Consider the following 25695-nt stretch of genomic DNA (forward strand, 5'->3'; position numbering starts at 1 on the left):
CCTTTATTTCACCAGTTGCATTATTTTCATATTTAACTTTTCCAGCATCCTTTAAGCTCTAAAATTCCCTTATTTGTGATTTACTTCTACTTATATGACGAGAACAGTTGCTATCTATGTACCATTTAGAATCATAATGTTCATCATGCATCGACTTACAAGAACAACAACATATTTAATGTTGCTCATCAGTTTGTCTTTCTCATCTTGAGGAATATCTTTAACATCGACAAGAAGATTATTGTACTCTACCTTAGTTTTGATGACCCTTGTGGCTCCCACATGCATGAATGTTCCTTTTGTTATTGCTTGCCAGATCTTCATTCCATGGTCTTCGATACCCAGAACATAATCCTTAAAGTGTAGAGCCCAGACTTCATATTCTTGAGGAAAGAGAATTGGAATCCTAATGTGGATCTTCCGGATGCATGATGTAGATTCACTAAAAACCTATAAAGAATCAGATGTGTAAAACTAAAATTGATTTAAGGGCGTAATAAGGATCAAGATCCAACGTCAACAATCGATCAAAACGATGAAGACAGTAAGAGCAGATCCAATAAAAGTGGAAAAACCCTAGAACACTCAACAAAATAATTGTGTATGATTTACACAATCTCCTACTCTGATACCAATTATTCAAATAAATTAAGAGTTGATCTAAAGATTCTTTAACAAAAAGTAAATCAAACAATAAAGCAATGATCAAAATGGTGTCGAATGATTAATAATAAGTGCTTTAGAATAGATCGATGAAGAACATCTACTGTAAAGGCATGGTAGGGAATCACCAAAACGATTAACCCTAATACAACACATACATGCAACATTTAAAGCTAAACCCTAGCTACATCATAACAGATTGACAAGCCCAGTCCATAAAAGGCTAACTACATACATAACAAAATTTGACACAGTTAATTAAATAACCCAACACTAACTCCTAGGGTTGCCTCATTTGAAAGTATCCACCCTATTATAGCATACGTCATCCAAAACTTATCCTTTATATGTGTGTTTTGAGTGTGTAAAGCCACTTTTGTGAAGGTTGAAAGAAGGAGTCCATTTTGGTGCTTGTGTGTTTGGTTCCACCTTAGATCTTGCATCTTCATCATATTTCTGGTCTTTTGGTTGTATAAAGTTTTTACATTACTCATTAGATATCTAGATCTAGTTCTAGGTCATTTATGAACATTTTTTTCCATATCTTCTTGTTCTTGTGGTTTGAGTGAACTCTAGAACCTTTGTGTTCCTTATTTGACTTCTAGACCATGGTGGTGATTAGAAATGAGACTTTCATGACTTACTTTGGTGTTCATGAAATGGGTGCGACCATTGAGATGTTGGATTCAAGGTCTTGGATTATTGGGATGTCTTAATGAATAAGGTTGCAAACTTTATCTATCAAGACCTTGTGAAGATTCAGATATGAGATTTGTGGCTCATGGGGTTAAGGGTTAAGAGGTTAATACATTAAGCTGTGTGAGACTAGTTCCCATGATGTGGCAGTCTGCTTGCCACAACGTGGTAGCTGTTGTCACCACGACATGGTGGCTGGTGTCACCATGTCATGGTGGGTGGTGTCACCATGACTGTTATGTCGTGTAGCTACCACGACGTAGCCTATGGGTGGCCATGACATGGAGGTTAGATGGAACTGACTTTGACCGTTGACTTTTTGACCAAATCGAATTTTGGTCAACTTGAGGATTTTAGGATATAGACTAAGAGGGTACTTCTCTATTGATGATTAGGTGATTCTTAGTACCAATCTTCACTATTAGAGAGATTTTGGGTTAGTCTACTATTTACGAGGTGAGTTTTCTTAGTATATTACCTATGTCATAGTGGTATGCATGCTAGACTAGTTGAGTCTTATTTTACGATTGTTGTTAAGTTTATTTATTGAGTTGCCAATAACTCCATGACAACTGATAGTCTGCAGGGTTGCTGATAACCTATATGGTTGCTAATAAACCATAAGGTTGATGTGAGCCCATATGACTGTTGATAGTCCATGGGTTGATGATAACCCATAATTTGTATTATGTTTTTTTATATGTGATATTGTAGGGAACTCACTAAGCTTGTAGCTCATAATTGTGGATTTAAATGTGTTTCAGGTAATTCAGATGATCATGGGAAGGTGAAGGCTTGACTGTACACACTTATCGGTAGCTTTTGTGATTATGTATTATTATGATACTTTGATTTTGGGATGATTGTATTCTGATACTTATGGTTTTATTGAATTTGTTTTATGGAAACAATGTCTTTTACCTAATTTAAAAATAAAAAATTGGTTGTGAAATTGGGACCTTACAGTCATAGCCTGAATCTGTTACAAGAACAACCTTCTCTTTTGACTTCTTCACTTTAGCAACTTCCTCCTTTGCAGCTAATGTTAATAGACCAGCATCAACAGTTAACTTCGCACCTTCAGTGACCTCATCTTCATGAGAAATCAGTATTCCAACAACTTGTGATAATTGGTACGATTTAAACTATTCATGAGCCTTCACAGTTGGCAGAATCAATTTCCATACAGGACAAAGTTCTTGCAGGAATGTAACTTTCTTCTCAATCAACGAATGTTCCAACTCATATTTCATCAACCTGTTCAACTATTGATTGTATCTTTCATCAACTTAATCTATACTCTCACCAACTTTCTATTTCAATGATCCAACTTTTGAAAGTAACAAAGTTTGGACTGAGTCACGTTGATCACCACCTCTCATATAATTCCTTCAACCATTTCCAAATGTCATTCGTAGTTTTTCACAAGCTTGCAAGTCTGAAGGTAATTGGTTTAAGAGTAAAGTGAATCTTTCTCTAGGCTTTCATATCATTTTGAAGCTTTTCCTTCCCTTTTTTAGACATATCAACATACTTATCAATGAGTCTTTCATAATATGCAACAAAATAAATGTACACCTTTGCCATTGAAAATTGATGTGCACCTTCTCTTGGATTTCTAGATATATGAACCATGATTTTCAATTCTAGTGATATAGTCTTCAAAGTGCAACACCCAAAATTTTCGTAATCATATGGAAATAGAATTGGAATCCTAATGTTTGAACCAATGCAACTGGAAAAGTTAAACGACACAACATGTGAATCTTATTTTGACATGATTTTAATGACATTTTGAACAATGAATCATATCGATGAGTAAAAACATGAATTCAAATCGAAATGAGTTCTAGAACGATAAATTCCCTATCAAATTACAAACATATTGCAATTGCAGAATAATCTAGAAAAATAGAAACGAGAAATGACAAACTTGACGAACACAAAAGTATCAAGTATTTTAAAAAGAATCAAGGATTTCCTTGCTCGGATACCACTTGTAGGATCGAATGGATTCTAAAAGACTGAAATCATTCTTGGAAAAAGTAAGCATTAAACACACGAGAGTAAATAAGATTTGATTTCGATTTAAAGAATACAAGCTCAATTACAATTTGATCATAAGAACTACTCAAAAGTATCCTCTACTTTCTAGCAAACATCCCTTTATATAGATTAACACCTAGGGAGTTGGTTAGAGAAACATCTAATAACAAAATGACACCTAGATAATGACATCTAGTAAAATATTTAAGCACATTCACTATGAAACTTCGGTACATAAACTCTGAAACTAAACATACATTCGGAAAAAAAAAACATTGAAGACTTATGATATTAAAATTACAAATGTTTTCGCATTATGACTCAAACACAAGACATATAAACTATGGGACCTAACCCTTTTTTCTTATTTTGATGAAAAGCCGAGAACAATAAGCTCCCTCTCTCTTTCTCTCTCTCTTTCTCTCTCTCTCTCTCAATTTGTTGTTTAGTATTGAGTGCTTTAGTTGTTTCTCATTTTAAGGCTTATTTAGTATAAGTTCTTTAAGGTTTAATAAGAACTTAGTTACAAGTGAAGACTGTCATCTTGAAGTGGTTTGGTGACTTGTTGGTAAATATACATAGAGAGATTCTACTTTGGATCATTGCCTTCTAAATCAACTTTCTAGCCTCCCCTTGAGGACTCAGAGAACTACAAAGGTTGTTACTTCTTTTTCCCCTATAGATGTGTTTTCACTACTAGAAAAACAGTCTTTTACGATGCGTAATACGTGTCGTAAAACGCTCAGACGACACGCAAATGCGTGTCAAGGAAGGCCCTGTCATAACGAGAGACGACACACTTTTGTGCGTCGTCTAATGACGACGCACATTTATGACACGCATTTACGACGCGCAGTTATGACACGCAATGTGTATCAAGGAAGGCCCTGTCATAAAGGAAGACGACACACATTTGCATGTCGTAACCTTACGGCGCGCGTGTTTATGACACGCAATGCATATCAAGGAAGCCCCTGTCAAGAAAGGCCATGTCATAAATGAAGATGACACACATTTTTGCGTATCATAATTTCAAATGTTTAAAAAAAATATTATTTATACATTTACTAATTTTCAAATTAAATTTGCATTTAATGTCTCATAACAAAAAAATAAAATATCATATATAAAAAATACAATCCATTGCATAAAATTTAATGTCATACAAATAATCAATCCATGGAAAGATAAAACAAATCAATAGAAGTTTTCTCCCTATACATGATTAGATATCACATACTAAATAACATACTTTATTTCATATTCATACATATGATTACATTATTCATTAAAAAAACATATACCTACATCTTCGCCTAAAATGTTATTACATGATGCAAGTTGGCCACTTCATTAGAGGATCACGAAGAGGAAGACCAACAACTGCTGTTAAGTTTCACAAATATGATAATACTTAAGAAAATAGAAGGGCAGATTTGTAAATTGTAATTGAACCTTCTCTGTGGATTCAGCTTTGTTCTCAGCTCTTAAAGTTTCAGTGGCGGTGCCTCTTGTTTGGCGCATGCAAATCTTTATCTAAACTCCACACACCTAACTTTTGAGGACTATTTTCTTTTATAGTGTTCACTCCGTATTCCACATTTATCAAAGGAAATGAGAAAAATATATGAGGAATGAACAATCAGACAACGAAAATAGTCCTCAACAATATAAATCAATCAGATAACAATATATGAGGAATGGAATGGAATAAGAAAGGGAATGGAATTGATGATTACCTAAGATAATTATGTTAATGGTTCAATGACTTTTGGTTGAGCATCACGAGTACAAAATTAAGAATGTTTCTCCAACTAAATGGATCATGTAATAAAACATACCCCAAAGCCAAAAACTAGGCATGTTTTTAAATGACCCAATACTTGATAAGTTACAGGAGATGTTTTTCCAATCACCAAGAAGGTACTGAAGTTTACTGATATCATGCAAGAAAGAACAATAAACCCCTACAATTTAAATGAGAATGTTAAAATTAGCTACATACTTTCACTTCTTTCTATTGTTGCATTGAAGTTTCACCTTTTTGTTTATTAAGGAAATAAAAGTAGGATGATGTTATAAACAAATTAATGAAAGTATGTTGATGTTTCATAATGCTAAAACCAGAGGGACCTCAAACTGAAAGACTTACTTAAGCATTAATCGTTCCTTTTAAGTCATCATTCTCGATGCCTTCTGAATCTGGATCTTATTTAGTTAGTGCCAGCATGATTAGTTCTTGCAATGGAGCAAGCTCACTTAATTGTATTGCATTGAAGTAACCAAATCGTTGCAGAACCAGTTGATACATGAGCTCTTTGCTACAAAAAGAAAGAAGAATTTAGTGCCTAACCTATAGAAACTCTGCAAGCTTAACTATACAGATATATGAAGTAGTTAGCAGAAACAGATCAGATATATTACCTCAAATTTACAACATTGGCAAGATATACCAACATACGTGAAGTTCCTTACAGTGTCCAAAAGACCTAACAAAAAGAACCACATCAGACATTAACAACACAAGATTATGCATATATAGTTCATAATGAATGTGGTGATTGAGGATACCAGAGTGATAATCACGTTCAAACTCATCGATAAGTTCCTGAACACTTGTAAGATCAGTAGTTTCCTTGGATTCCTCCTCTGTCTGACGGAAGGCCTGCAGTAAGTTAATGGAGATGTACATGTATGGTAATTTATCTGAAAATCCAAATATAAAAAAAAAAATAGTATAAAATCTACTTGGCACTTGGAAGACAACTTTATTTGCAACAAGTAGAACATGCATGATCAATATCTATGGTCCACCTTCATGAGGAGTGTTACCCATTGTTTATATGGAAATAGAGAGATCCTAAATTCCTACCTCACAGAATTCAAGCCACAACTTCTTTCATTGGGTCTAGAAGGCTTAGCTTGCAAATAAGCATGCATCCTCCCAGATCAAGGATCCTGTGAATCTGTCTGCACCATCTTATTTACAAGTATTTTTTGCTACCCTTTAAAATATATGAAAACAAGTTAGAACATGAAGAGATATATCAAGTGAAAAGTAAAAAAGAAGAGCATCACTACACTTGTATAGTTGCATACCAGAAGTTGATGTGTTTACACAGGAAGCTTTGTTTATAGATATTGAACTGACAGGAGAGCAATCCACTGCCTGTTCAAACACATAAAAGTTTGTTTATAGATACGTAACACATACCATTGATGAAGAGAACCATGGTTGTCTTCTTTCAAAGTAACTACAGTTGGATATAAAGCCAACCATTTCAAAAACTGAAGTAGATGGATTAGCATCTGAAGCCTCTATCTTCATCAGACTGCGAGCAACTAAGACTCCATACCCAGATCTGATTGCATCCAGCCTTGTAGACATAGAAACTGAGTCATGAACATCAGCTGCACCAGCTCCATGCTAAGAATCGGATAGTGGATATGGACAAGACATTAAAACCATTATTAAAAAATGTATGCAGTATGCCTCCCAAAATTATGGAACAAAACAATTATTAGTTTCAGATGCAAAACAATTAGTTAAACTACTCACCTTTCTGCAGGAGAAGCTCACGTTTTTATGATGAATGGCAAACCGAAAAAGTAGGTCAACAATTTTTGGATAATCATCAGCAGAGTTCTGGAGAGTTTTCCTTCGTGCAATCGTGTTATAAATTAAATTCACAGTCTGGTAAAAACACACACATCATCTAATCAAAAGGGGAGTAATGTCACTTAATAACAAAGATTTAGTAATATCAAAATTCATCTTTAAATGAAGCTCATTACCATGGCATTCTCATTTTTTCGATTACCAATCACAGATGAATGCCAAGTTGTAGAAAATGGAATGAAGCCATTAGGAATTTCGGTTGGGTTGCTCTGCATTAGTAGATATAATTGATTAGAAAAAGGAATCGATCATCAAATGATTAGAAAAAAAAGATTGAAATAGATAACTGATTACCTGCATTGGTGTTAGGGCTTGTGTTCCCCTTTCTCTTATGCATTTTATACATGATATTCCTCCCAAATCAATACATTCGTGAAGATGCTTTAAAACAACACATCCACAGTGAACAGACTGTGCAATAATTTAAAATAAAAAAAAAACTTGGTGAGCAGAAAAGATTATAAGTTCTTATGGTAGTACCTGAATCCTGATTTTTCAGTTACTAGCTACTTCCATACCTAATATAGGAGATAATATTGATATTAGAATGTGTTCTAGACAATAAATGCATGTATGAGATAATATTGAGGTCTGTTGTTATCATAACCAATTTGGTGATTTCCAATTTACATACACAAAAATCACCTTCCCTAATTTAGCTCTTCAGTAGGTATGTCGACTGGTTGTGACAACCACCTGTATACCAAAGGAAAGCCCTCAAGTCTCAGCCTTTAGTACTTGTTGTGTTGTAGCCCTTTTACACCCTTACTTGAGGAGAGAAAGATAGGTGAAACATTGAGGATCGACCATGGAATGCAAGAGGGATGAGGCCATTAGGGCAAAAAGACTCGCTGAGAAGAAATTCGCTGATAAAGATTTTGCTACTTCCAAGAAATATACAGTAAAGTCCCAAACCCTTTGTCCTGATCTTGATGGCATCTCTCAGATGTCCACCATTGTTGATGTGTATATATCTGCAGAAAACAAGGTAAATGGTGAACTCGATTGGTATGGGATACTCGGTGCACCGTGATAAAAACAAATCGGTTGGTGCAGATGGAGCATTTAAACTTATTTCTGAAGCATGGAGTTTGTTGTATGACAAGTCTAAAAGATCAACCTATAACCAAAGGAGGAAAGTTCCATTAGCTTCCCCTGGTGCTGGTGTAAACAGTTTTGCAAAGCGTGCAGCTTCAAAAGTACAAAAGTCACACAGCTCCACCACTACTTTTTGGATTGTTTGCCATGGATGCAGGATGCAGTATGAATACCTAAAAATATACCTGAATCAAACACTCCTATGTCCCAATTTTCAGGAGCCTTTTTTGGCTACAGAGAGTGCACCACCTGTTACTTTTAAGAAATCGGTTGCACACCAACATCAACAACATCTGGACTCAATGAAGCAATATCATTCATCAAGCAACACAAACACAGATGTGATATAAAGAGAGAGTGAATGAGAGATTGAAAAGAGAGCATGAAGAGTTGTCCATGGGAAACCACTCAAAAAATAGAAAAGCAGATGACAGTGACATCAAGCAGCAGCAACCTTCTTCTTTTAACACCCCATATCAAATGTCCTCAAGAAATAATACATCTGGGAATGGGATAAGAACAAATGGTTTTGAGACTGATCTGGCATATAAAATTTGGAATAGAACCAGAGAGTTGACTGTAGTTGAAACTCGAAACATGCTAATGAAGAAATCCCAAAAGGAGATTCACAGATGGCTTTGAGAAAACCTAGGTTAAATTTGGAAGAAGGTAAAAAAAATCAAAAGCGAACGGCTAGAGCTTAACAAGTTCGTCTCAAAACAAACAAAGACCTACCTGAATAGCTTCCCAAATGGCATAATCGTATGTTCGAATAACCATGGTACCACGAACAGGGCCGTTCCAGCGAGCTCAGCCTGGGAAATGACATCGAGGTACCACGCATTGAAATCCTGGGAACGAGAGGTTATGTCTTTCTTATACTTTCACAGCTACGCATATCTTCTTCATTTCTGTGCACAAACCTAACAATAATGGAAATATCATATTGTTAATTTCTTTTCAGGTGTAAACCAAAATGGAACTCCAGAGAGAAAACAAGATGTAAGACTTACTCAGTCTCTCTCTCCGAGTACACATAAATCTATTGAACATCGATGGTCGGCGTGAGCAACGGTTGAACATCGATAAAGACTTACATAAAAATGAACCTTCGATTAAACCTTCGATAAAGACTTGAAGATACAGACTTATAGTTGTGGCGATTGTCGACGATTGAACATCGATGGTCGGCGTGAGCGGGAGTCGAGCAAAACCAGTGAATCGATTGAATAGGGAGAACAGCTTGAGGGAGGGTTATGTGACACAAACTCGAAACCCTAGTTCAAGCAATAGTCGATTTTGTGGCCCTATGAATGTAAAGTGTTCGATATCTTGTGAGAAATGAAGCGATAGAGATCGATCTATGGAGGATGTGGGTCGTTCTTTGAGGGATTAAAAAAACCCTAGTTTCCTAGACTTTGTGAGGATGGGGTTTTCTAGTTTTTAGATTCCTGCAAGGTATTAAGGAGTGGCGGAGAAGCGGATCGGAGAGAAGAGAGAAGGGGAGAGTAGATTGCGAAGATGAAAGATAGAAAGAAGGTAGAAGATGGGTTTTCAAAATTTTGGGGATTTTGTTTCCCCCTCTACTAAACGCGTGTTTCATTAAAATTATAAAGCAACAGGTATAGAGAACGCGCGTTTAAAATAAAGCGCCCTCCGTGTTTTTAATTTCTTTTCTAGAGACACTAATTTAAGGGCACACAATAATGCGTGACATAAATCCTTAAAATTTTTGAAGAGATGACACTTTTTTAATGTCGCTCTCTTTTGCGTAACATAAATCAACGAGTGTCGTGATTTGCGCGTCATAAAAGGGTCTTTTTCTTGTAGTGTTTAATCTTTCCATGTCTCGCATGATGATCCTTTTCTTGGGAAATAAAACTAGTTTTATGATATTATTTGAAATGGTTTCGTTCCTAAACTCATAGTTTTTTAGACTATTTTTTTTATTATAAACGCAACAATGTTTAGTTTATGAATTCCAAACTAAGTTGTTTTCTTGGAAAGTTCGATGTCTCTCTTTTGATGGAAGGCTAATTATGTGTAAATCAGTTTGTGGACACCTAGGTTCCTATATGCTCTCGTTGTATAAAGCGCATATCAAACTATATATAGAAAGCTTGAAAGTATCAGATGAAGCTTCTTTTGGGGTGGAAATTTGGGCAAGAAAAAAGTTGTGTGTGTTGCTTGGAATAAGGTGTTGAGCTCAAAAGCATCAAGAGCTTTGGAAATTAGTAATTTGCAAGTACTGAATTTTGTGTTTCTCTGCTAATGGTGGTACAACTTCAAATAAGATCAGGGTTCCCTTTAGATAGAGGTGATCAAAGCATTGCATGGTTGTGATGGTAACATAGGGCGGTTACGTTCGGCTACTAACAAAAGTGAAACATGCGGCATTATTAGCAACATCAATATTGACCTTGATTATATGTTTTTGAGAACAAGTGTTAGATGGGAAATGGGAATAGAGTCTGGAGTGTCACGTACTTGAATTAAATTGTTCCCTGGAAAGTCAATATCATTTTTTGGAGGGCTCGTATTGAAAGACTGCCGACTTTAACGAACTTAAGAAATAGAGGAATCCAAGTCATGACTCTTATTTGTCATGTTTGTCTCTCGAAGGAGGAATCTAAAAACCATTTCTTTCTTGAGTGTTCTATAGGAAAGGAAGTTTTAGCTCATCTTCATAATTGGTGGAGTGAGATTCCAGCTACTTCAAGCTCTATGGAAGACTTGTTGGATGATATTACAGCTAGTGATGATAGGAGGAAGAGGAAGATTAACATTGGAGCAATCTTTTTGTCGTTTGTTTATTTATTTATTTATTTTTTTCTGTGATCTAGTCCCGTAGAAATGACAAGGTATTCAATGACAAGTTAAAAACATTGCAAGTCATTCCACTTTTATTTACCATTATATTTAAGTTGTATTTTTCTAGCTTCTCGTTTATATTTAATATTCATGTTGTTCGAGAAAAAATTTATTTAAATAAGAAATATGGAGTTAATCGAAAAAATAACCGAACTGTTGTTAGAAGTAGAAGGTAGGGCTACGAAGCCATTTTTTATATTCGAGAAAACATGAAGCAATCCATACAAATTATGAAGTCCCACAGTGGATGTTCTAACAAAGCCATCAAGACAAAACTGGTCAAAACATATAAATAAATCTAGACCTTTCAACCAATTTTTTTATACAAAAGACAAAAAAAGTGAATTATTGTTTTCTAGAATCCAGGCGTATCTAACCCCAAACGTTTTTAAGCCTGAAACTGATTAAATAATAAACGATTATTTTATTGAGTTATACACTTATATATAATAAAAAAAAAATTCTCATAAAGCAAAACTAATGGGTTATATATAATAAAAAAAAAATTCTCATAAAGCAAACCTAATGGGTAATGAGTAAATTTTCATAAGAGTAAAATTTCATAAGAAGTCCTAAGTGATAACTTCAAATTCTAATACAACCAAAATATTATTAGTGTGTTCTGATTGATCTTCCATGTGGCCCTTAGGACGGATTGAGGTGTTCCGTTCAAATGATGCAGTTTATCCTTCTTTTTTATTATTATAATATCTTTAATTTTTTACTAAATTTATTATCATTTATGATTATATAAGTTTAACAATTTAATATGACACACTAACTATTTTTTATCATATAGTCTCATCGGTTATATTATGTCTAAGTTCAAAATTCAAAATTTATATATATAATCGTGAAACATGTTATATTTGTTACATTAAATGGTTAAAATATATAATGTATTAATTGACAGAATAATGAAGTCATCTTGTATTCTTTTAAGGTAAAGATCATCTATGATTACTGATTTACTTCCACCGATCCGTCCTACACCCAATAATCCAACATCACAAGTGTAAATTAACATGTTCTTAGAACAAGAAAAAGATATCCAAACATGAATTTCAAACACAACTTGCGCTTTCTGTGAGGAAAACCTGTCCCAAAGGCATTATGTTTATACCTACTACTAAAAAAAAAAGTTAAAGTTATCGAAAAAAAAATGAAATATCATTTAGTTTTTCTTCCTACAAATCCAGGTGTATAATTCACAATTCAACTGTTATATTTAATAAAATAAATATTATTTTATGACATTTTTCACCATTATATTTAAGACATTTGCCACCATTATATTTAATATAAATAGAAGGATGAATAGAAAGAAAAAATAGAAAGATAATTAGTTTTTGTATAGAAAACTATGGATTCTCAATTCATTTCTATTAAGAAAAGACATTTTTTTTGTTCATTAAGAGTAATATATAAAACATTATATTAATCTAATGTTTGACGAGTTCCATTGACTTTAACAACTACAAATAAGAACGTTAAAAGTTATCCAAAACATATAATATAGATTTTACATATAAATAGAGTTAAATAGTTGAAGTAAACATGTAATTAACACAGAATCAACCACTTTGAGAGATCTCTCTCGAAAGTTCTTGGCTGCTTTTATCATCATTATATCAGCATAAGCAACGACTTGAAGAGATGGCGAATGGTTCAATGGTGTATATATATACACGTTATCTCTCCCTTCCCCACAGGGGTTTAGACTTGTCCACACACTCTCTGTATTTTAAATTAAATCTTATGCGTATAAATTTAAACTTCTCATATTTTACAAATTGTTATCATTACATGCATCTTCTTAACAAAAATGTTTCTTGAATACTATTTACGTTTTAGAAATGTTGAATTAAAAGAAATTTTATAAGATTTGAAACTTATTTAAAGTTTTGTTGGACGTGTTTTGTTTGATAATATATGAGATGTGATACCTATTTAAAGTTTTGTTTAGCTCGTTAAAGTCGCAAGAAAACTACCGAATTTTTTTTCTTCAAGATAGCAATGAAATTTTCATTGCAAATCTGTCACTAATTGGTCTCTACAATGACAGAATTTGAAATTTAGTTGTGGGATTTCGTTCGGTAAGTTAGCAACGCCTTATCCATTGTGGTATTTTCAGTGTTTGGGAATGACCTTTTCCTGTAGTTGATATGTTCAAGTGAAAATTTAAAAGAATACACAAACAAACTTTATACTTATAATACATCTCTAATCTCTTCTCTAATCTTCTCTAATCCTAATAAAATACGCCTAAGGAGTACACGTGGCCCCATTTTAGACCTCGTTCATTCCACGTGTCCATTCCACAGCTAGGTTATCAACGTTGTCCCGTCCATTGCTTCTTTGACTAATCCACACAAACTCCTACAAATTAGCAATTAGGTTATCATATTTTTTCTGCATTAAAATTCAACTTAAATATCGAACATTATGATTATGATATGATATTGCATAAAATCAGCAATGTTTTTTGAATTACTTTATCTTTTTCCAAATCTATATGCTTCATAATACAAATCAAATCGATATTTGAATGATTTTTTCACTTATAAATAAAGGACCCCTAAAAAAGTTTCTAAGCTTTGTTGTTTTTATCAGCTGCTTCATATCTAAAGTATCTAAACCCTAAAAGACTCTGCAATTCTAGTAAAGCATCCTCGTTTCTGTATAAGCAATTTTGACAAATCATGTATTCTTATTTTGATTATTTATATATTCTTCTCCTTCTTCTCTGTAAACTTTGTTATTATACAATATGCTAAATGCTATTGATTATAATGACATCCTACTATTCATGATGTTTAGACCAGGATCTCACAACCAAATACATATTTTCTACTATTTAGTCCACATCATTTTTGCAGGAAAAAAAAACTGATACTGTTTCTTTTTCTATAAAATGACAATTATGCCCTTTTATTTTATCTTACAATAAAACTGCCATTCTTTTTTTTTAAACAAAAAACATAAAATATTGCATTGTTTAATTCATGTTTCCATGTTATTTCGTGACAAAAAAAATGTCATTATATAATTTTTGTGACATTAATGACATTCCTATTAGGGCAACCTATTTTTGCATTTGGTTATGACATTAATCTTATTTGTAATTGTTTGTTTATTTTAAAGTTTCTGTTTATGTGTTATATTTTAATAAAAATTAGTTTTCCAGTAATTTGTTGTAACATAAATGGACAATTATGCGTTTTTGTAAAAAACTGAAATTATTGCATTCTTCGATTTATAATTCTATGTTACAATGACATTATTCCTAATAGGGCAACCTACTTTCGCATATGCTTGTGACATTACTCTTATTTATAATGTTTTTATTCTTTTTTTTATGTTTATGTGTTATATACTAATAAAAAATATGCATATTTTGTTTTAATAGAACTAGACAATTATGCCATTTCCTGTTATATTATACCAAATACTGACATTCCTAATAGGGAAACCTTCTTTTGCATATGTTTATGACATTACTCCTATTCATAATGTTTTTGTTCTTCATTTTTATGTTTATGTGTTATAATAACATTCTTTGTTTGTAACATGAAAACAAACATAAATGAAAACTCAATCCCAAAATTACCGATATAATAATAGCATCATACTTATATTGAATGGTTTTCCCGAATTATCCTTATCTCAAATAGGTGTTTAAGGTTGATTTCTAGATGTTAGCAAAAATAGTAAAATAGTAAAAATTTGTAAACAAATGAAAACATGTAATAAGTTTACACAATTTAGCTAACATAGAAGTAGGATGCTATATTCAACAGAAAATGATAATTCAACACATCGATTGGCTATTCAGAATTATAGTTTCCTCTGATGAGAATCGAGCTCTACTTACAAATTTTGTTGATCGACTTCTATCTGATCATGTTTGAGGTTAATTCCATATGGTCGTTGTCAAATCGATCAACACTCAACGTTAATGAAGTTGAGAAACGAATTACAATTCAATTATTCATTATCAACAAAACTTGCGACGTGGAATTTTATAGTTTTAGAAGGATATGTACGTAATTCTAAAGTTTATAAGGATATAGAAGTAATATTTTAAGTTCAGAAGGATATAAATGAAATTTTCCCATAATTTAATTATCATTCAGTTGATGAAACTCTACCACTAGCATTCAATGGATTTGGAAAGTTTTCTAATTCTTAAATAAATATGATAAAATAGCTTCTGTAATGTTTCATTCAATTTTATACAATTGAATGCATTGTATGAAAAAAAAAACTGATAAACTTGTATGGAACGTAGAAAGATTATGTTGCAATATATTGAACTCTACGAAGTTTAACATATTATGAATATTATGAATGCCTTTAGGGGGTGTTTGGCTAAGCTTTTGAAAGGGTAAAAGTCCTTTTAGTAAAAGTTGCAAAAAGTCAGGTTTCTCTAACTTTTCCAAAAAGTTCGTTTTTCTTATATAAAAAAGTAGCTTTTACAAGATTACCAAACATCTTTTTCCTTTTTATCTTTTCCTAAAAGCTAAAAGATGTTTTAAAAGATAAAACAAACACCCCCTTAGTTTATCTAACTCTTAATATTGTTGCCTAAAGTAGCAATTACATCAACTGCATTTAGGTGGAATCTTCGATGTACAGTTTTTGCATTGGCAGTTTGGAGTGTGCAAACCATTTACTTACGTGGCATAAATGTTTTTGATATTCCCAATTACATCAAATGGGTCAATGCCCTAAGAAATGGAGAGATTTAGAGCCATTTGTTATGAGCTATTATAGGAGGTGTGGAAAGCTAGGAATAACAGATTATTTAAAAGGAGATTCCTCTATCGAGCATGTGTGGCGTTATACCTGTGGGGTAATTGTAGGGGTAAACGAGTAAATTGCAATTGGGAAAATTGGAAAAATTCCCCGTTTTCTTTCTTATAATTGCCTGAACTTTTGTTGTTCCTATTTTGCCCCTGCTTAGCTACTTGCTGATGCAGGGTGATTTTATAACATTTTGGCCGTTTCAAAAATAAATAAATAAAAAAGTAGCAATTACATACACCTACTAGCTCTTCATTTATTTTGCTTGAAATAATAAATAATAACTAAGTTTTTTATTTAAATTTATTAATATTTATCATATATATAAATATTAATTATTTGATATTTTATTGTTCGTAGTGGGTGACTACCTATACACATATATAACTAACAATGTACTTAAAGCAGTGACGGACCTTAGTGGGGCATTTGGGTCCCAGGCCACTGCTTAATTTCCGGAACGCAAATTAATTTTTTTTTTTTTTTGTTTTTTCTATTAGATGCACCCGCTTGAAGTACGAGGGACACCCCTATTAAAACAGTCTGCGTCCGCCACTGACTTAAAGTACTTGTCCATTGCATATATATCAAATCTTTGGTGTGTATATATATCCAACATACCTTTAGTGCCTTCTAGTGATTTTTTTGGCTTATATAAGAGGAAAATTTTTGGTCTTTACGGATGATGTGTGTAAAACCAACTAGTTTTAATCCTACTAACTTAAATACAAAGACAAACACACGAAGGCAGTGTACCTATCAATTAGCAGTTTAGTTTAGGTAAGTAGGGTATTGAACATAGGGAACGGTAAACAATTAAAATAAATGCTAATATTATCTAAATAAAACAAGTAATAGAAATAGGGTTTTCTCTAGTTTTGCAAGACTAGAAACTTAAACAATTAACTAAAACTTAAACTAAGAAACTAAGAGCTAAGCAAATAAAAATCAACTAAATTCAATAATAAAGAGGACTTCTGTTTAGGTTCGACTCATTTGTTCCCATGGATGATTTCAATGTATCATATTAATTCTTCATTGGCTAGCGACTAAGATGATTAGTTTCACATTTGGTATTACTAATCCTTAGGAAACAAATTAACTCAAGCAGTGGCCAGTTGTCTAAATTAATGGATTTCCTAGTTATTGATTCGGGTTAAATAAGACTTGTAATGGTTAATTAAATTAGCCCTTCAATTAACATCATGCCGATGTTCATCAAACAAGCTCACACATTAACTTACCTATCTACTAGTTAATTCTAGTTTCACATTCGTTATTCCTAGACATACAACTATGTGATCACAATAAATCATATGAAATTAATAACTAAGAGATGTTCATACAACTTAATTACTAATTTATTAATAGAAGAATAGTTATTGTTAACATATAAGGCTCTTTAACAAGCTTAATAAAACATAATCACCAATTAAAATTAATCCAAATCAAATAATCAATCCATGTTCACAAATTCATCTACCTAAACAGAAGTTATGAGTTTTAGCTCATGATTACAGCAGAAACAAGCTCAAAACCGAAATCAATTGGTAAAAACATAGTTCAAACAAGAGATTAGGTAAAGAGATAACTTGATTTTGCCTTGATTCTCCTTAAAATTGAATGTAGGGTTGATTCCCTTGCTTCCCACGCTCCAGCAGCACCTTTAGTTGACAATTGGCCTCCAAGGGTTCATCTATATGCTAGGGTATCGATCTGAAAGTCCCTTTATATAGATTTTCACAAAACAGAGGTGACTCGTCGAGTCTAGTGACCTACTCGAGGAGTCCGTCACTTAAAACCCGTGTACGGCAAGTCAGTGCGTCCAGAATCGCGAAAGTTTGAAGTGACTCGTCAAGTTTACGGCCTACTCATCGAGTCCGTTTGGAATCAGCATTTTCTCAAAACATGAAAGCCGTCTAAAATTGTGTCTAGTTTTCAGAACATTTTGAATCTCGTCAATCGGAGTTACGGTTCATGAGATATGGCCAAAACACTGACGAGGGGTCAAGCTGTCCAGCAACATCCTTCTTTCTTCAAAATCCAAGATCCAAGCTTCCAATCGCTAGTTCCGCTTCCTTTTCCATCTGAGCATGTAATTGTTGCTAAAAATGAAATATTTAAGCTAATTAAGCACCTTTGGTTCATTATTTGAGATAAAATTAACATAAAGTATTAAGATCATGCATGATTCTTATGACTAAATATGTCCATATCAACGGACATTTCTGACTTCCAATAGATGAAAATCTTTAGTCCCTTCTAAATATTTGTAGACCTTCTTGTACAATTAAAAAAAGAATTATAATGATCCTTAATTTTTTTGTCTTTTTGTGCGTTTTCTTCTTATACGGCCTTCGTCATTAACTACTGGTATCTGTTTAAGCAAGTTTTCCTCTTTTTTAGGCATAAACATTTGCTTTCTTTTTTTTCGATTTGTTATATTTTCACTGGGCAGGCACCAAGCAGTAGAGTATATATTACAATTTATTAGGCTTTTTGCATTCTTTCAGTGTCACTAACCACGATGTTATTTTAGGCAGCTACAAATTTCTTATTTTCTAAAGGAAATAAAGCAAATATATAGATTAAGACAAATTTGAAGATGAAAAGCAAAAATGTTTACTAGAATATTAAGAGGAAATAAAACTAAACCTGATAACGAAGAAAAAGACATGCAGCTCGAATTCATTGTTCTAGAATTCTAACATATTATGGTAACCATCTAGGGAAGACATTGTGAAAAACTTGGTTATGGGTGGCCTAATAATCACGTGTTGTTCACATCAAACCACATAAACATCAAGCCAGAATTTTCCAAATAATCAATACAATCACTATTTAGAACTATGTACCAATCAACAAAAGAAAAGGTTAAAATGTTAGTAATTTAGTAAATATACCAAATTACAACAATGTCATCAAAATTAAAAAGTAATTGTTGTTGCTATAATCAAGCAGATTTTCCAAAGTACAATGGCTTAATAAGGAATAGACTATTATAGGCCACATATTTTAATTTTAACTCATACTTACAATATACTTATGGGAAATATAAGATATTGGTATTAGATTTCTTGTAACCTAAACTGTTGGAGTTAAACTTATGTCTCAAGTCTAGTGAGCTGCTGGAAACAAATTATGGAGAAATGAAGTTAGAAACAGGGGAAAACAGAGCAACATAATTGTTGGAGATAGAAATAGAGGAAAACGAATTATTCAGAAATGTGGTTTAGAGTTAAAAATTTTAATTTTCCAATTCATAATTATTTATTTACAAATATTATAGGATAATAGAATAGAAGTATAAACATATTCCACAATACATTTTTATATGCTTTAATCTTATGGTCAAAACTTTATCTTTAAACTTATCGCTTTATTATGTTCTCATTCATGTAACTTTAAAATCAATAACTTGATAAAACCTTTATTCTTTTGCATCAATATCCCCATCAGCACATTGTAATGACCATCGACATGGATGTGAACCACAAAGACATCCGATGTACTGATGTACATAACACCAAAGGAAATAAATTTTCATTTATAACGATTTTGACCAATTGTTTTCTAAAGATATATGCTTAAAAGCCAAGGATATGAATCCCTTAAGACGTCATGGATAAGACAATAACATGAACAAAAAAAGGAAACAACAAAATATCACATCAAATGATAAATAATAGGAAATAAAGAAAATGATGAATAATATAGGCTTTGGATTTCACATCAAATTAGGATTTGTAAATTTCCAAAATGAGGCACTGTTTAAATTTGATGCATAATGAAGCTCTTTAAAACTCATCATGGTTTGATGATCTAGTGTACACATACAAAACAAACGTCCAAAAAACCTATGACTTGTCCAAAGCTATATGAGGTTACAATTTAGAATATAATATAAACATGGGAAAATAAATATAATTTAAGTAAATGCCAGCATCAAAAGGTAATGGTGATTGTCGGTCTTTAGATTTATCTCCAATAGGGTCGGTAGAGGTTCATTGAGTAATAAGGCTCGCCAAAGTGTATGGAAAACTGATTGTTAACTACAATTAGAAAGAATTAGCAATAATAGAGAAATCAAATACTCACGTTTTAACAATTGCAATCGACAGACAATAAGAAACCATAGAAAAACAGTAGGTTAGAACAACAAACAATTTCCCCTATAGTAATTAGGGTTTTCGTTGTTATACCCATCTGAGCTTCTATAGCAGCACAAGAATGGTGAAATTATATAATAATAAAAAAAGCCTAAATAATAGAGGAACATACATAAGCACTAGATTCGAAATTTTCGCTTACACCCTGTTCCCGGGTCGAAATTAACGAAGGAAGCGGAGAGAAAAGAAGAGAATTGGAGAGAAATAATGAGTCAAGAGTGTTCCCGAGTTTATTTTTTGGAGTGCTTTTGGAAGAAAAGAAAGGAAATCACAGCATTCTTTTCTCTCCTAATCTTCCTCCCAAATTGGAGAGATTTGGAGAGAAGAGAATCACTGATAAAAAAAAAATATGTATGATTACCAAACTACCCCCTATATTCACGTACAATATCACAGGAAAAAAAATCGTTGCTTCTCTGACAAGCGTATAATTGTCCACTTTTAGTTTTCATTTTTTTTCCTTCCAACTCAGGAACACAAAGAAAAATAATTTTCCATTCCTTTCTCTCGAACTCGGGAACAGAAAAATACATTTTACTTTCTTTTCTTTCCCTTTCTTTTCTCTCCATATTTCTCTTCTTTTCTTTTGTTTCTTTTAAATGAAACTCGGGAACAGGGTGTTAGAGAACCGAAGAAATTAATGAGAAAATCCCATGAAAAATATGATCGAGGGGGAGAGAGAGATAAAAGTAGAGATAGATAAATTAAAGAAAAGTCTCTTAAAAGAATTTCATTTCTATAAAATAAAATCTACAAAATTTTGTTAATAGTAATGCAAATCTGACCAATAAATATAAAAAACCTAATATTGTTCATGTTCGTAATAAAACCTGTGACCAAGCCTTAAAATCAGTGGTGGTTGTAAATGAATATTGATATATCGGTGCTAGGATTTGGATATAGAGTGAAGCAGGTGGTCGGTCGGAAACATCAGCAGCGGTGTGGGAATCATGTGGCAGGTCGACTTCTTAGGGCTTTTAGAAAGAAAGGGAGGCAACAATGATACTTGGGGAGAAGATTTTTTTCTTCCACAAAAATTGGGATCTTACTTACAAAAGAAGTACTATCTGCTATTCAAATGGAAACTATAACAATTAACTCGTTCAAAATTCAAATTTAGGATTAATTTGTTGATTTATAGGGGAGTAGACTGCAAGCTTGAACATAAGGAATAGGCAGGAATTAGAGGGAAAGCTTGTTAAGCGGCAAAAATAGAAGACTAAAAATAGGTCACATGTATATAGAGGTTTTGTTTATCGTACTTGATCCGTATAAAATATTTTTTTCTGTACACAACAAATTACATTTTCAAATGTTGTATTGTGCAACCTTATAAAACACAAATTGTTATGTACGAATTATTTTTCTTTGTTTATTAGAAGAAAATAAACTAGTACTTAGCAGGCAAAAAAGGGAAGGGGAAGAAAGGATGCCCCCTCCTGGCCCATAAGGATCCGCCGCCGAGGCAATTTAATTTGAAGACAAATTAGAAGTATTTGTTTGGTGGTAGTGTTTTCTACGTTTTGGATCATTTAGTTAAGTACTAGTAATAATATCTTATTTAAGAAGAAGATGGAAGTATTTGTTTGGTGATAGTGTTTTCTACGTTTGGTGGTAGTGCTTTCTACGTTTTGGAGAGTTGATTCTATGCAGGGTGTTGGGTAATCTCCTACACAGTGCTAGGAGGGAATCTTGATACAGGTGTTTAATGATCTACACGGGGGGTAGATCAAGCTATACAGGGCATAGTTGCCCAGGACCAAAACCCTAATCTTGGGGTTTGAGCCCTATTTAAAGGCTATAACTCCCTTGAGACCTTCTATTCTCAGCCTCCACCCCCTTTGAGCAGCTATCTCAAAACTTTAATCTTCTTGTGTGAGTTTTGGAAACCTTTGAGTGCTTGGTGTGCTTTGTGAAGGAAGAACTCAATTGGTAAGCACTTGGGAAACTCCTAGCTTTGTGGATATGGAATTTACACCTCATAAAAATCCCCCATAAGGTATAAAGTATTCTTATGATAGATCTAGGTATGTTTAGGTTTTCATACTTTTTATCCCTATAACCATGGTGTATATGAGTAGGAGCTACTCCAGACCATTAGAGTGTCATTTCCAAACATTTTTAGGGTTATTAAGTCATAAAAATGAGAGCATTTGGACTGGATTAAGGACTTAATGATTAAGGTGAGGTTTCAGGGTTTACGCGGGGTGTAAATTCCCTTATGTAGGGCATAGAGCCTTTTTCCCCCATTTTGCCACCTTAGGCCTTACGTAGGGTGTAAAGCTGTTACGTTGGGCGTAGAATGGCTGAATGTGAAATTTTGACTTTTTGACTATTGACTTTGACCAAGTTTGACTTTAGGTCAAATGGAATAATTTGAGTTGTAGATTGAGGCTTGGTCCATGTTTGTTATATAGGTGACCTGTAGAGCCGGTATTTGAAGTAGTGATCAGTTCATCTATCTTCTAGACGTTAAAGTGAGTCTTCCTCATTGTACTCATGGGTCGAAGGCACCAATGTCGGCCCACTAGGTTGTGTATCTTGGTACATAGGATGTTGTTATGCTATAGTGAGTTGTTAGATTGGTAGATCTGTATGATTACATGTACTTATTGGTTATTGTTTTTCTGTTGCATATGTTGACATAGTACGGTTGGGTTGAGGTCGTATTGCTCGGTGTTGTAAGCGAACAACCAGAGGCAATTCAGTCCGATGACCGTGGTCCTGGGCATTTCAGTATGATGGTTGTAGGTCAGGGACGATCTAGTATGATGACTGTAGACCTGAGCATAATCTAGTCCGATGAATGCGGACCCGGTGTGCATGCTTGTATATGTATTGTTTGATAGGTTTAATAGGTTACAATATATATATATATATATATATATATATATATATATATAATAATAATAAAAGAATAGTTTTAATCTCCTTTTGACATGTGTCCTCCTATTAGGCCTCCTAATTAATATATATTTTATTCATCTTTTGGCATGTGTCATCATATTAGGCCTCATAATTAATGCATACCACTTGTTAATATATTAATTCTCCATTTTAAATTTCAAATTTTAAATTTTTCACTCTAATTAAATTAAATTAATAACATTAGAATAAATTAAAATAAAATTGATACAAATTATACATGATATAATATTTCTATATTTATTTAAATTAACGATTATAATTTTATATACTAAAAAAATATCTTTTAATTAATAATTTATTTAAAATAATTAATTATTAATTTTTGAGTTCTCATTAAGAAAGTTTAATTAATTTTGTAACCGGGGTTTCCACGGGTTATAAACTAGTGTGTGTGTGTGTGTATATATATATATATATATATATATATATATATATATATATATATATATATATATATATATATATATATATATGGCCGAAAAACTTAACCCTAAGCTCACATGCAACCTATTGGATTTAAGTTTTCTTAATTTATCACAAAAAAACAATTAAACATAGAGAAACCTATGAGTTCCCTACTAATTTCGAAAAACACAAATGGTTTTAGGGTTTACATACCTCTTGATTATTGTAGTAACTAATAAAACACTTCCTTGTTGAACAAGCTTCAGAAAGCAAGCACCAGAATCTCGTGCCTCTAATGCTTTGTACCCAAACCCTAGTAATATAAGACTCGAGAGGAGAGAGGAGAGAGGAAGGAAATTTTTTACTCTAAGGCTCTTAGAATGGATCACGAAAATAATGATCTCATAAGGAGTTTATATAGGTGAGTAAGGAGTCTTGGATAAGACATGTTTCCTTGGATAACCCTTGTCCCTTTTCTTACTCCCTAAGGCTTCCAAGAAGCCCTAGGAACCTCCAAAATTGTCCCCCTCATGTGGGAAGATTCTGGAATCCTTCAATGCTCAACTTTTGAACACTGTCACCTTTAGTCCCTACACTTGTAGATAATCTAATTAATCCCAAAATTAATTCTAGTTAATTTCTAATTAATTATTAATTAAATAATACTATTTCTAATTAATATATTAACCTTATAATATATTTATGGTTATTTATGAAGCATATAATAAACCAATAAATCAACCTCTCATTCCAAAAAAAATCATTTTGTCAATTACTAGGTTTGAGGGCAACCCAAAAAGACTCAGATTTTAATTCAAGTATATACTAATTTAGTTATTGGCTTAGACACCTTATCCAACCGTCTCCCACTTAGATAAGTGTATAACTACAATTTAAAATACAACTTCTAAATCAAACAACAAATGGTGCTTTCCAAAGCAACTCTAGATTCTGATCTGATCAGATATCGGTCCTAAGATAAGTGATCAAATATTCATCTGTTCAACAATATATCATATGGACATGAGATATGGATTACAATCAATCTCTTGTCTAAAATTATGTTTTCCGATTTCCCTATTTGTGATGACCTCACAAGACCACTAATTGAACACATCAATTTAGTCATAGTTGGGCACAACACTATAATGTCAACACCAAATCATCGAGGATCCCAAAGATATCACTTTTCCCATTAGGGAAAAAGGAACAAATAAATTTTGACTCATATGCTTGTATCTTTTACTCACCAAATCATGCATGCCAGTACAATTTATAACATCATGTTACTTATGTGTTTATGTAACACCAATGCACAACCGATTTGTAAATTACAAACCATATATCTCCATTTCAAGAATATAAGATGTTATCATCTTAGAATTACTTGTGATATAATCCAAGAAGTAATTCTCTGAGCGTGGGTTTATCCACCACTCAAAATCTCCATTTTTCTAAGTACTCATGAATATTGTAGCAACCATTGTAATGTCTAATCTCCATAAGGAATCTACAATCCATTCATGACAGTCTTGATTTACTAATTACTTCCAAAAGTATGAACGACTGTGGAGTTTCGAATAATCAAATCATTCAGGAAGTAAAACATGCAAAATGAAACGCAAGAATAAATAATTGAAAAGGTAGTAACCATACTCATAAATAATCTCTATTATTCAATCACCAAAGTCAATTACATTTATTTTGTTACAAGTTTCAATAATATCAACTCACTACTAAAACTAATATCATCTCTCAAGCCTATGCTCCTAGCATGCTGATTATACTTGATTATCTTCTGAGGATACTCTCTTCACTATAAGATGACATTTTTCAACCCTATGTCTAATGTAATGGTTCTTTCTGTCAATATGCTTGGATCTACCATGATCCTTGGGATATTTAGTCAAAGAAATTGCGCCTTCATTATCACAGTAGAGATCCATTGGCTCTTGAATTGTCGAGACTACTCTGAGATCTCCGATGAAGTTCTTCAATCAAGTCGCCTCCTTTGATGCCTCACTCGCTATGATATACTCTAATTCACAAGTAGAATCAGCCATTGTATCTTGCTTGTAACTTTTTCAAGTCACTGCTCCACCATTTAACACAAACACTCAGCCCAACTGAGAACAAAAGTTGTCTCGATTTGTCTAAAAGTTGGCATCACTATATCTAGTTACTCTTAACGTATCATTGCCTCCTAGGACTAAAAGCATATCCTTTGTCATTCATAGATACTTAATTATGTTCTTTACTACAGTCTAATGAGCTCTAACAGGAGTGCCCTGAAATCGACTAACCATTCTCAAAGCATAAGACACATTAGGGCGA

General features: G+C 32.9%; 1 pseudogene; it reads right to left on the bottom strand.

Moving 5' to 3' along the window:
* Window positions 1-5557: 5557 nt before the first annotated feature.
* LOC145076034 (DNA mismatch repair protein MLH1-like) lies at window positions 5558-7600 on the bottom strand (annotated as a pseudogene).
* Window positions 7601-25695: the final 18095 nt, after the last annotated feature.

Source organism: Lactuca serriola, chromosome 9 (genome assembly GCF_051521515.1).
Source record: "Lactuca serriola cultivar US96UC23 chromosome 9, Lser_US96UC23_V15, whole genome shotgun sequence".
Lineage (NCBI taxonomy): Eukaryota > Viridiplantae > Streptophyta > Magnoliopsida > Asterales > Asteraceae > Lactuca > Lactuca serriola.